This window comes from Perca fluviatilis, chromosome 7 (assembly GCF_010015445.1).
Source record: "Perca fluviatilis chromosome 7, GENO_Pfluv_1.0, whole genome shotgun sequence".
NCBI lineage: Eukaryota > Metazoa > Chordata > Actinopteri > Perciformes > Percidae > Perca > Perca fluviatilis.
The window spans coordinates 34,548,963-34,564,235 of NC_053118.1; the positions used below are offsets into that span (position 1 = coordinate 34,548,963).

Sequence of the window (15,273 nt, forward strand, 5' to 3'; positions counted from 1 at the left end):
AGCTATGGAGTGTGTTGCAGTGGTTGTAGTGCAAAAGTAAAAATCACGTGTAATTCATGGCTCAATTCAAACGGGATCAAAAAATTATTATTATCTCTCCATTGACTCTCGTTCATATTTTTTCCGAATTAAGGTTCCATGGACTGGAAGTAGAAGGGCGTGACTTCCGCTCTCTATTGTATATTTTACATAGACTGTAACAGTCAATGACATTTTAGCACATAGGCAAAGCTGCCGAAGCTGAACATTATATTCCAAAATATATATGTTTATTTTTAAAGCAGATTTTAAATTACATTGTAACAATTTAACAATTTGTCCTTATGAAATCCAATCGCGGCACGGCTGTCTTGGAACGCAATAGACAGACGGTGGCAGGATACCCCAACACATAGCTAAATTCAACTCAAATGTAACAGTGAACAATCAGTGATGAGATGCCTCTCCAAACGCAGAAACCAAGTGCAATCACACCATAAAACATTAAGAAAAAAGATCCGTATTTTGCCGCAATCCAATGACACGAAACAAAAGTAATCCACAGCGATCAGTAGATCCACAAAAAGGTAAATGATACGGTGTATCCAGCAAGTCCTACGCGCGTCACATTCAACAGCCAGCTCCAAACAGGTGAACGAGGCCTCTCCACTTCGCCGTTGAAAACAAAGTGAAATAAACATATACAAGTCCAAATCCACACAAAACGCGCAATCAATTAGTAAGCTGACATCAAATGTATATACATGGCATTTAGGAAACCTTTACTGCAACGTTGGCACGGCAAGATTTGCAGACATAGTGCAAGAGTAAATGTTTACGTCCTGCTGCTCCCATCGTCAGCCAGGTAGGCTAATATTTTTTTCACTAAAGCAGCATATGAAAACAGATGTATTTAGTTGTTTTGTGTTATTTAAGATATTTTTTTAATTATATTTTAAACAATGCATTTACCCGTTTTAGCCACCAGGGGAGCAGTGGTCCCTCTGCCTCCGAGCAAACTCTGGTAGCGGGGGCCGAGACTAAGCGCTACATGAATAAATATGCACCAAACAAGCCATTTTGAAATTTTGCTGTTTCATGAATACAAAAGTTGTGTTACCCCCCTCCTAGACTATAAAATTATGGGTGACCCTCCCCTCAAAAAAGAATAAAAAGACATGACCCTCCCCTATTTTCCTCCGGTGGTCCATTCCATTCCATTTTGCACTACTTATTTAATTCCATGTTGTTATATTTTTTATGTATATGTTGGCTCTGGAAAATGAGTTGCTTCTAATCTCATTGTACATGTATATAGTGACAATAAATATGGCGTTATATATGTGTCACATTCCTGAGCGAGTAATTGTATGTTTTGAGCACAGAGAACTATTTTTTGCAAGCACATTGCATTGCATTTTGAACAGAAATTTACACTCGCAAAAAATAATTTAGTTTGAGTAAACAAAAACCTATTTCCTGCACAATAAATGTATTTGCATGTCTTTCTCTGCTCGCAGGTAGACGCTGCTGCGCTCCGGTCATGTCTCCCTCGCTCTCAACCTCTTCACTCTGGGCGCTACTCTAGACACGCTCGTTCAGATTTTCACAGCGTTACAAGCGTGCCACAAAACCAACCAATCGCAGAATCAAAAGATCAATTCTGATTGGCTGTTCGTCTCCAATTAGATCGCAAGTAGCAAGAAACAAAACTCTAGGAGGAACAGTCTTTTTCAGTCAACACCTGTTGGTACAGCAAATACTGACTACAGTGGAGCTGTTTGACTAATGTTACTGGATTAAAACACATTTCGGTCAGTATTTTGTATTATTGACTTATATCACAGAAATGTCTTAATATTGACTCATCCTTCACAAGAAATCTAGATAGCTCACACACAGCAGCCGACATGTCATCTGAACAGGCCTCGCAGCACTGTAACAGCCAATCAGAATTGACCTTTTGATTCTGCGATTGGTTGGTTTTGTGGCACACTTTTAAACGCCATAAATAAAAGGCATTCTATTCTATTCTGTTGAGAACAAGTGATGTAGCGCCCTCTCTTGGCCAATCTGTCACATAGAAACAGGAAACATAAGCATTACATCTCTTATAAAAAGAAGAAAAGCTAACTGCACTTATACATTTAATCTGAGTGTCTGTTTTTTTTCAGACACACACAAACCGCTTTGACAAATTGTGAAGTAGAAGTCTTAATAGTTTGATATTTATAAGCCAGTTGATATTATCATTCAGAGTCTGACTGCAGTGTTCAAACAGTTAAAGCCTTCAGTTTGCAGATCCATCTTTGTTTCTCAGTACACTTCACTGAGCTCCATCCTACGTTCTGGACAGACATTACACACTGACCGTCAGCAGGAGGAGGTAGTTTAGGTGTCCAGTTGCTGAGGGAAGAACATGATGTTTAGATCAAGGCTGATAGATTTTATGATTCAAAGTGTTTAGGAATGTGTCTCTTACCTTACAGTCAGATCACTTCCATCAATCCACTTCCATCTCCCACCTTCAGCTCTCAGGCCAAACCAGTATCCGGTTCCTGAACTAACCCACGCTGTATGTATTCAGTGCATTCTGACAACAGAGAAACAGTTATCAGATATTTAAACACTATAACTAAATAATCACACTATGATCTACAGACTCACAGAGTTCAAACCTGGATAAAATACATTTCAATTTAATAATTGTGTTCATGGGCATAAATTTCATCTAACAGATGGGGAGGATACTAAAATCAAAATTTCTTAAGAGTAATTTTTGAAGGGGACACAGATAATACATACAAAATTATAATTGTAGCAGATGTGTGTAGTAAGTAGGCTGGCAAAGCTGTTTTATATTTAGATGACTGACTTCATTTTCTATAACCAGTGTGTAGCATGAAAGCACGGTGGGTGGAATTAGCAAGCTAGCCAACGTTAACAGTCCTAAGGAAGTAAATATGTTTCATTGGATTTTGAAATTTAAAAAGATATTGAATTTCTAGCACTGAATATATTTATGCATTGAAGTTATGTATCTCAAATTTGCGCTTCAAAATTTTAGTCTTCAAATGTTCAACAACTCTTCAAAATTCAATAGGGAATATGCCAAATTCAGCTGCAAAAATGTAATGTATAAAATTCAGTGTTAACATCCGGGAACCCAAGGAAAAGCAATCGATTCTAGATTATAGATCAGGAGTGTGCCATAGTGGATTGCCATGAAAACTTTTTACAACTTTTTACAGACCCCGCTGTCAGCTGGCTGGAGCTCTTTCAAGAGACTCGGGGACAAGAGGAGTTCATTTCCTCCATCGATTATTTAAATAACACAACACAAATATCCATTATAAGATTAACATGAACCTGTGAATATCTGCCTTTTCGGAGTTAAAAAGCTTCACAAGCAATTGCGGGCGTAATGACCTCACTGTTCGGCTGACACACACACACACACACACACACACACACACAGGCCACAGAGAAACATATGGCATTATTTATTATTTATAAGTATGTTAAAGAGAGACGTATCTCTCCTTTCAGAAGCTGCTCTCCCACTCATCTGCTGCTCTGAATCTAGAATCGATTGCTTTTCCTTGGGTTCCCGGGTGTTAACACAGAATTTTAAACATCACATTTTGCAGCTGAATTTGGCCTATTGAGTTTGAGCAAGTTGAAAATATATTAGCTGAAATGTATACATTGCATTTAGCATCTGAATTTTGAGAAAAGAATCCCACGAGTCCCTGGGACTTCTGCCTAGCATTAACGTAAAGGCAGAAAACCAAGCAGTGGACCAAACCATTGTGAGGAAAGGGAGGGGGGACTCAACATGTTTCTAAACTTAAAAGCCATTTGTTGCCCTGTTTGTATTTGTATTATTTTACTACTTACACAATTATTTGAAGTAATTAATTATGTACCATACACAGCGTGTTTTTAATGAAATGTTTAGGGGGGATAACCCTCAGATGGGTTTGGTCTTGACCCCGATTCCTCCCCAATTTCCGCCTATGTTTGTCATAAAAAATGTCCACAGTTTTCTCATTACCTTTTCCTCTTCATTATGTACAACAACCAAATCTGAACCCTTTCCTCTGCAGTTTTGTCGAGCTTCTTCCCAGGTTTTCTGATTAGAACCATCAGCGTTATTATACGCATAGCAGTTGGTCGCCTGGGACCTGGTGGGTAACCATCCATTCGGACAAGCTTTACACTGTCTCACTGAAACAACAGAGACCAACCAATATACAAAATTACTGCATTGTGATATTAATGTTATTATTGGATCTAATTAATGGAATCTGAACATACCGTTACTTGTTTTTGGGCAGTAGGCATCAATGCTCCACTGAGCTCGACTGACTTTGAGCTCATTCCAGTTTGTCTCCAAGTCTTGTATTCGTTTTGTTAAGTTGTTTCTCTGTCTCCAGCTCCTGGTTTCGTGAGTTCAGCTGCAGGTTTCGTGTTGTCAGGTCCTGGACGTCTACAGTCAGGTTTGTGATCTTGCTTTCTAAGACAGTATAGTTTTGTGTCAGGTTGCCCAACCGGACTGTCAGATTATTGTTTTCCCTCTTCAACTTTTCATTGTCTAAGCTGAGTTTGTGGTTGACGTTTGTCAGGTTGCCCAGCTGGACTGTCAGACTGTTGCTGTCCCTCCTCAACTTTTCATTGTCTAAGCTGAGTTTGTTGTTGACGTTTTGTCAGGTTGTGATTGGCAGCCATCAGCCCACTTTCATCACTCTGATGACTTAATGTAGCAAATGCAAAATGAAAATTAGCTTCTTAATTATAGTGATAAAGCAATTTGTTGTTGATGTTGTCATTTAGCCACCTTTGGAAACTATTTCCTGTCTGTCTCACTCTAGGTTTTCCAGCCTTTTGGAAAAGACATAAACCAACTGTTAGTCTGTCTCACAATGTTTTCTGACTTCCCCAAAGGACCCTGTGGCCCTCAGGCCCTTAAGATCATACTAAAAACTATAAATATCTCACATTGCCTAAAACAGCTGACCACTAGTTTTAAGTCAACATTACTCAAACAGGAGTAAATAGTAGAATAGAATAGTGCACTTGTTGGCCAAGTCTTTCATTCACTGATTTGATGCAATTGCAAGCCTTTATGGCAGCAGGACGGTGTATGTGGGATTGACTCAAATTTAGACTGGCTATATTTATTGTTATGAAGCAATATGTCAACAGTGTGGCTCACAGATGTGTGTTTAATAGTTTTTGGATGACAATGGAGCTTTGTGTCACAGAGGAAGAAGATATATCCAACACATTCTCACTCCCATCCCGTAAATAAGCAACGCTTTGGCATTTGTTATTGACGCAAAAATTCTCCTTTAGCACCATATTTAGACCTGCTTGGTTGGGACTCTTGGCACCACATTTTGACGCTCTGTGTCAGGACCCTTGGTGTCACGCAGATATTTGGTCTTTCATACTACTCGCTATCGTTGTCGCTCTTTATACTACCTCAAGGTGAAGGTGCAAACTCCAGACAAGTAGTAAGTGCAAGTACATTAGCTTTAAATAGGTAATGCTACAAAGAGCCATATCAAAGTGCAGCATCAACAGAACAGGTTCATATATCAGGCTTTGATACACACACACTACTGTATTGTTAGTGGACACATTTATTGTTGGTTTGGGTCTGATCATGGGATTTGTTGACAAGAAAAAATTTATAGAATATCACTTGACACAACCTTTAATTCCTTTTATGCATACAGTGCACGTGTATTTTCTCATTGGGGCTTCTGTCTCTTCTGAATGTGGCAAATTCATGACTTATATCAAATATTGGTTTCAGACACAAAACTAATACTGTTATTCTTTAAGGTTTGTCTCATGTCTAAGTGTGAGTTCATGCATGGACTGCCTGTTCAGTATACTTACGGTGGTAGAGGACGACGACTGCTATGATGCCCAACAGCAGAATGACACAAAGAATTCCCAAACAACAGGCCAGCCGCTGATACTGGAGACGTCTGTTGTTTGCTTTCTTGACGAGCAAAACTCCTGCTATGAATCAGAAATGGATTTATTGCCAAGTAAGTAATAGTAGTAAAATTATTATAAAATTATTTTACATTAACAACTTACCATTTGTGTCAGCGTTTGGTTCGTTTGTTTCGCTTTTCACCTTCACTTCATCGTACACAGTTTCCTCCTCCTTTCTAGCTGAAAGGTTGAAGGACACAATCTCATTTTCAGAACTCGGCTGATCAAGATTTTTTGAGACTTTAGGCGCTCCATGCTTTTGTTCTATAATGTAGTATGTTTCATAAGTCATGAAAAAAATTTCACACAGGGAACTGTCAGCTAAAACCACAGATGTTGAAATTGTCTCGCACTTAGCGGATCCTAGACAAAAAGGGGAAACTGCCTTTTAAGGGGAAAAACTTAAAATACTTTAAAACCCTCTGAGGTCTAAGCCATGTTTTCTTTAATTTGCCTGGTCTCCTTGTGTAATAATGCTTGTATAACCTCAATCCTGTTATGCACATTAAAAGTTATATACATCATTTCTTTCAGGAGATCCTGGGCTATCAGGATATGCATGCTGCAAAAAAAAAACTAAACGGAAATTAAATCTCAGGAATGTATTTAAATCCTACAAAGGAACAATAATGACTAAACCTTTTGGCTTTTGAAAATTGTTCACCCAAGTGTTGGCAATCAGGGGAAAAAAAATAAGCACTGTATCCTCCAGGCTTCATTCTGCCGTCTCTTTATCTATCTGCCTCTGCTGATCCTCTGCCTTCCAATACACACACACACACACACACACAGGCACACACACACACACAGGCACACACAATTCCATATCAGATCCTAAATAGTTAGACTCTATTCTACACATACCACCAAAATTATGCAGCTATTTGGATTTACTATTCTGATCACAACTGTATTTTCTATCCAGTATTAGTGAAGAAAATACCAGTACAAGAAATCAATATTGCATATGATCACATGAATAAAGATACAGTATCTGATCCATAGCAACAGCATAAGTTCCAAGATATCTATTATTGATATACTGTATTTAAAAAAGAATACTACACTTACCTTGGGTTTGAGGATGTTTCTTACTTTTGAATACAACCGAAGCGTAGTCAACCTCCTCCTCCGCCATGGTTACAGTCGCTCTGTTGGGTTCTCTCTGACTTGTAGACAGAGAAGTATTAAACCACAGGGCATCTGTAAGTCTGATGAGAACAACTTCTGTTTTTGGTTGAGAAAGGTATTTGCAATCATGACTGGCTGAATATGATCCTCCAAACCATATACAGTGTTTTCTTTAGTACTTAACATGCTCTGTTAACAAAACAAGCCTTCTATCTGTTATTTATAACTTATATCTGTACTGTAACTAAAACCATAAAAGCAACACTGATCAATGTAAGATCACTATCTAAGTCTTTTCTAATCAATAGCCTGATTACTAGTCATGAATTACACATATTACATATTCACAAGAAATAATAATGAATGAACATCAATAAATTTATTCTTCATAATACTGAGAATAAACATCCATCACTCATCCCCTATTACTCATGTCAGTTTACAGAAGCGTATCCCAGAATGCAAAGCGTAATAGGCAGAGGGAACATGTAAACTCTAAAAGCAGCAAACACACTGAGGCCAGATCTGCGTGTGTCTCATCTTTTATTAAACATGTTACATAATCTGACATTTACGATAGAAAGAGAAAAATCAATCCAATATCTAATTGCACTTATACTTTTAATCCATGTGTCAATTTTTCCAACTCACAACTTGATATTATCATGCAGAGTCTGACTGTAGTGTTTAAACACATAAAGCCTTCTTTTTGCAGATCCATTGTTTTTTCTCATCACAGCTCACTGATCTCCATCCTAGAAACGTACAGACTCTAGTGGCCTAAAATAAGTGCTGATACACAAATGTTAATACACAAATGTTTGATTATATCTTGGCTGTGAATTTTGCCATTTCAATAGCATTTGTTCGCAATGTGTTGTCATGCTTTAAAAGCATCATGCATTATGAAAAATAATATTAAAACTACACAAAAGATGAGATGCTTACAGTATCTCAGCAGCAGATAAGAAACATTTATCTTTTTAAAACAACAGAGTCTGTGTGAAGGCTGATAAGGAAATGGTAAAGTTTACAGTGTACTAATTTCCATTTCTCAGGAAAGTGTGTGGTTTTTAGTTCTGCTTTGAAGCTATGAAAGTTGTTGTTGAAAGTTGTTGTCTGGTTAGCAGCTAATGCCTCAAGTCTTCTCCTTTTATGGTTTAAACCCACACCGTGTGTCTGCAGCATCTTCCCACGCTGCTGCCGACAACCTTTCATCAACAGACAGTCACTTTTATCATAATCAAATAGATTCGATAAATTCTATCTGCTGAGATTGAAGACCCATTTGACAAACTTCTACTTCTACTTACTTCTACAAAATTCTACTTTTCAAGTTCATTGTTCATCACACTGAGAACAAACATCCATCACTCCTCCTCTGTACCTGCTTATGTCTGTTTACAGGAGCATATCCCAACATGCAATGCGTGAAAGGCAGAAAGAAACAGATTCAACACACAAACACATTAACCTGACCTGCCCATGTTTGGACTGTGGAGGAAACCCATGTGAACATGAGGGAACATGTAAACTCTAAAAGCAGCGAACCCACTGAATATATCAGCCTGTTTTGGGTCACTATCAAACATCAATTGTAACCCACTAAACTAAATCATATCAAGCATATCAGTAAAAAAAAAACCCGGACAGAAACAGGAATAACTGATCAGTATTCACAGCAGAAGGACTAAACTAAAAGGAACACAGATAGCTTCAGACACCCCCCCACACTGCACAGTCTTCTACCCTCAGGTCAGAGACACAGGTCACTCATTCAGGTCTGACCCCTATTTCCACTGGGCACCTCTGTGCTGCGTTCTGGATGCACCGCGTGCCCCCGCGAGCAATCGCAGCCATTCAAGTCAATGCTAGATAATTGCTGAGTATGTGAACTGTACATGGGAACTGTGAACCGTGTGACTGTGCATAGGCATAATTTACAGAGGGGGTGGGGGGTTACAACCCCCCCAATAATCAAAACTGGCCAGTGCAACCAAAAACCCCAAAAGCTATTATAATTTACATTACGTAAATAGACTTTTGCACCATAAATTGATGTAGAACAATTCACCAGAATGCAGAAAATTAAGGGTTTGTTGTGCTCAAAATTTCAATTTTGCTCGAAAGTGGAGCTCTCAAACCCCCAATGTTGAACCCAAAGTTTCACCCTTGTGACTGTGTGTGTTGTGTTTTTGGGTACATGGATTGGGCATGCACTTATGCTCTGCCAAAATGAACTTTGTGATGGATAAATAAAGTTCATTGAATTGAACTGAAGGCCATATCTGATTCTGTCTCATCTGGATTAAACATGTTACAACATCCTGAATAAGGTTGTTCCTTCTCTTAGTTGATTAACACGTGCACGTACTGACATTTTCGAAAAAAAAGGAGAAAAGCAACAATATCTGGCATACACTTTATTCAATGTAATAGACTAAAATATGAAACTGCTTCTAGATAGAAAGATAACACTTAACCATCAGCTGTACAAGGAAATATTGAAACAGACTCTGGAACATTCTGTTGAGAACAAGTGATGCAGCGCCCTCTGTTGGCCAATCAGGAGCAACAAAATAAAATGTCATAGAAACAGGAAATATAAGCATTGCCAAAAATCCTCTACTAACCGGTCTCTGGCATTGCAACTCTAACGAAGAAGAAAAAATCATATTTATAGTTATTGATAATTAACAGTTTAGTGCCCCTTCAGGCCAGTCACTGTATTTTCTTAAATGTTGGTGTCAGTAGTCAGACACACCATACCTCTATAATCCAAATATCTAACTCAATTACATTTAATCTAAGTGTCTGTTTTTTCAGACACACACAAACAGCTTTGAAAGTTTTCATAGTTTCATATGTATAAGCCAGTTGATATTATCATGCTGAATATGACTGCAGTGTTTAAACACATAAAGCCTTCTTTTTGCAGATCCATCGTTTTCTGTCAGCACAGCTCACTGATCTCCATCCTACGTCCTGGACAGAAACTGCACAGTGACCGTCAAAGGGAGGTCCTATCCAGAAGCTGAGGGAAGAACAAGACGTTTAGATCAAGGCTGATCAAAGTTTATGATTCAAAGTGTTAGGAATGTGTCTCTTACTCTACAGCCAGATCACTTCCATCAATCCACTTCCATCTCCCATTTTCAACTCTCAGGCCAATCCAGTATCCACTCTCATCTTGGTTACCCCAGCTGTAACCATTGATCATATCCTGACAAGAAATAAACGGTTATCAGATATTTGATCATGATCTACATTTACACAAAAGTTCCCACAGATTTCTCATTACCTTTTCCTCTTGACTGTGTACAATAACAAAATCTGCGTTATACCCGCTGCAGTTTACTCAAGCTTCTTCCCAGGTTTTCTGATTAGAAGGATCAGCATCATGAATCTCATAGCAGTTAGACTCGTTGAGTAACCAGTCCTCCTGACAAGCTTTACACTGTCTCTCTGAAACGACAGACACCAACCATAAACAACTGCATTGTGATATTATTTCTATTGGTTATTGTTTGACTTAAAGGGTTGATAGAATGATTATATAGGGTATTTTAAACTGTTCCTTAAGGTCTCCTAATAGGGTATGTAACATTGGTTGGGCTGAAAATTGCCCGAATGCTATTTTATTAGGCCCTTAACTATCCTGTGAATATGGCTCTATTTGGAACAAGAGCTTTTCTTCCAAATATGGTATGCTCATTAATATTCCGAATGAGCTACGTGCTGATTGGTTTGAGCAAACTACATAGAAACACATGGGAGACTCTCATATTTCAGACACTGCAAAGTTATACATTGTTTATCGGGCTATTCCATTACAAAATTCACTTCTGAAACTTTTTTATGCGCGAAATCAACTATGTAAAGCTCAAATATGGGCCGCTTTACGAAAATGGATGGCTAATTGCAAATTCAGCGCCGGTGCTGCCTGTGTTGCTGCCTCGCCGCCCGACCTGCCTTCCTTCACAGACCCCGGCCTGCTATGAGGCACTTGGAGCTCAGTCACAACTGACAGCCCACTGCACTCCATATCCGCGCAAAGTCACCGTCTCTTGGGCTAATGACAACCAAATGCCCCTGCCCTGACAGAGCTCCAGGGACTGCAACTCCCCTCTTCCTGCTAGCTAAATGCCCAGTGTATGTGTATGTGAGCGGGTCAGCGAGCTTGTTACGCCAGCAATCTCTTACCACAGGTTCCAGTTAATCTTATAATGTATGTAATTATAATGTGTTGAGTTATTTAAACAAACGATTGGGGAAATAAACACCGCTTGTCCGCGAGTCCCATTGATAGAGCCTGCGGCTGGATGTAGATTTGTAGCTACAAATCACGGATAGTTAGCTTAATTTTCGGCGTCATTCCGAGTATATTTACAGTTTGAATTTCGTCATACAACATCTAGCTAAAGGTCTTATAAAGTTAACAACGGTGTCCGATTTCAAATTAATGAATATTTTTGAAGAGTAGGGCTTCCGTTAGCTGCAACTGTCCCTTCAATCCTAGCTACCTGTGTAGCTACAAATCACAGATAGTTAGCTTCATTTTTGGTCGTAATTCGAGTATATTTACAGTTTGAATTTCATCACGCCACGTATACAACATCTAGCTAAATATCTTATAAAGCTAACAACTGTGTCCGATTTCAAGTTAATAAATATTTGTGAATTTCAGAGGAATTCTAAGAGGAGGCTAGCTAGCTAGCTCTCATTGATAGAGCTACATCCAGCAGCAGGCTCTATCAATGAGACTCGCGGACAAGTGGCGTTTATTTCCCCAATCATTAGTAAGTAAGTAACTCAACACATTATAATTACACACATTAAAAGATTAACTGAAACCTGTGGTAAGAGATTGCTGGCGTAACAAGCTCGCTGACCGCGCTCTCACTCACATATACCGGGCATTTAGCTAGCAGGAAGAGGGGAGTTGCCAGTCGTGACGGAGCTCCAAGTACCTCACAGCAGGCCGGGGTCTGTGAAGGAAGGCAGGCCGGGTGGCGAGGCAGCTACACAGGCAACACCGGCGCTGAACTCTGACACACAGTCGGACAAAATTTGCAATTAGCCACCCATTTTTGTAAAGCGGCCCATATTTGAGCTTTACATAGTTGATTTCTCGCATAAAAAAGTTTCAGAAGTGAATTTTGTAATGGAATAGCAGAGATCTGCGTGACCTAGCTAGATTCAGAAGACTACCTGATCTCAGGTCAGTTGTGTAGCCTATGTAAATGTTGGGGCGTGACCGTTCTCTTAATACACCCAAGGGCTGACAAAGGTTCCGGTTTTTGGGAGGTTGACGTCAACTTCCAGCTTTGTTGAGATTCACCCGTTTTCAGCGGCAGTTTCAAAATATGAGATTTTCATAGTAAAGGGGTGTCAATGGGATTTAGAGCTTCGTCCTATTTACCCACCGAACTGTTGTTATTCAACTATGACAGGGTAAAATAGGTTTTGCATTCTATCACCCCTTTAAAGGAATATTTCACTGCTGGAAAGCTGAATATATCTTTAAATTGGGTCACTTATGTAGTAGAAATGTGAAAAAATTTTATTTTAATTGGTGCGTTCAAGCGAGAAAGAAAAAAAAAAATTGTTTTGTTTATATGGATGAAAACACCAAATCCCAGAATGCACCTGTTTCTGCTTTGAGTCCACTCCCAAGCCACGCCTAACGCTTGACAGACAGACAGAGGCATTCAACTCAACTCAAGCGTGTTTTATTTTCAAACGTTTCATCGTGACTCAAGTGGTGTTACACATTTAAAATATATAAAAACGATATTATATAAAAACGACATTATATAAAAACGACATACGAAACAGGCTACATTTAGTACACACACTTTATAGGCTCCGTAAAGTTCAGCTAACACATACTAGCATTACCGCTTGGTGGTGTTAGGTTGTAAAAAGTTAAAACTATGCTTATGTTTAATGGGGCCTGCAGCTAAATCTAATCAAGTAACTACACTAATATAATCAGCATTTGTCTGGCTCACACCTTCTCTAGCTTCTAGAGAATCATCAGGTCATATTAGTCATTTAGCATACAGGAGAAAGCTCCTTGTCTCCACACATGGAGATCTATTGTACTTTTTATCTGTTTTGGGGGAGCCACCCCTGTTGGGCCAGACTTGTTTAGAACAAAGAAAATGTGTATCTCTGTAAACTTGAATATAATAGCACTACCATGATAAATGAACTGTTGTTTGTGTGCATGAGAAGAACTGCGAAATCAGAGATTTTGTCCCAAATTTTCAGAGACATATTGAACAATAGGAAGTTTTCAAATCGATTTCAGACTTTTTTCACAAGTCTGCATCTTTCACTATAGAATGGACATTGATGAAGACTGTTTCCTTGTGCTCACTCCATCTGAACTGACAGCATATATTGAAGTGTGTGAGTGTATCAGTTTTTAGCTAGAGATGTTGGCAGTCTGCTGCTGGCAGTGTTTCATGTTTTATGTTTGATTGTGTTTTGACTGTCGTTTTCATCGTGTTGTTTTATTAAACCTTTTGCTTAACTTTCAATTCAACCCCAGCCTCTCCTTCCTCCAGAAATCAAACGATCACGTCTTTTAGAGAATTCTTACAGTGGGCTGTAAACACCGAGCATAAACACAGCCGTGAATTAGCGTGCAATGTAGAATGGTCAGCATTTAACAGTCACAAACTCCACCAGCAGTTAGCAGTTAAATGGATACAAATCACCACATTTCTGCACCACTCGGTGTTAACACAGCCCACCTCTTTTACCCGGCGACAGAGCATCTCTAGCTAGGAGGGCTAGCAGGCCTGGTAGCTGGACAGTCCGGTACACTATTCAGGCAGGTTTCCACAACAACAAAAACACAGAAGTCTCTGAACTCACGTTGGGAGTTTCGTTGAAGTTGGATGTAGTCCAGTTTGTGGTCTAAATGAGCGGACACTTGCAAGCAGGATCCGTAAAGTTCAGCTAACGCATACTAGCATTGGTGTAGCTAAACACAGAGCATAAACACAGCCGTGAATTAGCGTGGAATGTCAAATGGTCGGCATTTAACAGTCACAAGCTCAACCAGCAGTTAGCAGTAGCTAGTTGGATTTTATTTCTGCCGGTACATAACTTTACCTGAAACGAACATGAGGTTCAAGTAGTCTAAATATCTTCCAAAGTCACGTCTTCATCGTTGAACAGGACCAGTATGAAGAGGAGGAAGGAATACACCAAGGAAGAACTGTTTCTATGTACATATGGGCATCTGACCGACTTGACGAATGTGAACCTGTCCTTTAAATAAAGACTACAAGAACAAGCTAAGACAGTGGTACTCACAGTGGATACGAAGGCCCATGATGACTACATCATGCTTTACATGTTAAGTAAACTGCTGAGTCTTGATCTGAAGCGATGGCCCTTGCATCGTTTCACCAATATACATGTCTGTCCATTCCTCACTGCATTGGACAGTGTATGCATGAGTGCTACTCTTGTGTTTGGGTATGCGGTCTTTATGGTGGACCTTTATCTGTCTTAGGAGTCCAGTCTATTGGAGTGGATTAGTTAGTTGGCTAGTTCGTCAAATTACTTCAACAGCTAACATAATTGTTACTAACTTCTATAATGACAAACTGTGTTAATTTTAGCCAATAATAAATGATGTAACAGTACAAAGTTCAGTCTTGTGTACGTCACGTCACTGTTTTGGCAGATGATGCCCAGGATTCTCCTGACGTCGATTGAGTGCGAGCAACAGGATTGACTACAGTTCAATTAACAGCCAACTGTGACATTAGTACCAAGGACTTTCTGAAAATTCCATATATTTCCTTTAAGTCAGTCAAAAGTGCTTTGAAAACATTAAGCTTTTAAACATTCACATTTCCAAAATTCATCACAGACAAAATGTTGTGACAGATAAATAAAGATCTGTAAATACATATCATGCTTAATAATAATAAATGTGTGAAATGTACCTGGAGGGGCTGCCACTTTATCCACAGTACATACTGGTGCATTACCATAGCTAGCTTCTTCCTCAATTTTATACACTATTTGTATAAGTTCATAAATCGTCAGCTTTTTCCATGATTTACTCTGAGAAAAAAACACATGAAATCGATCCCAATGTGTTGAGCAGAGTGGAAAACT

At 39.1% G+C, this 15,273-nt stretch overlaps 1 long non-coding RNA gene and 1 pseudogene across 1 annotated transcript; both read right to left on the reverse strand.

Moving 5' to 3' along the window:
• Positions 1–2,252: 2,252 nt before the first annotated feature.
• Positions 2,253–7,140, reverse strand: LOC120561741 (annotated as a pseudogene).
• A 2,393-nt stretch (positions 7,141–9,533) lies between these two features.
• LOC120561760 lies at positions 9,534–10,585 on the reverse strand. Its single transcript, XR_005639643.1, has 3 exons — positions 10,427–10,585; positions 10,236–10,348; positions 9,534–10,159 (listed from the first exon to the last, which is right to left on the reverse strand). It is a non-coding gene; the product is annotated as an uncharacterized LOC120561760 (long non-coding RNA).
• Between the last annotated feature and the right edge of the window lie 4,688 nt (positions 10,586–15,273).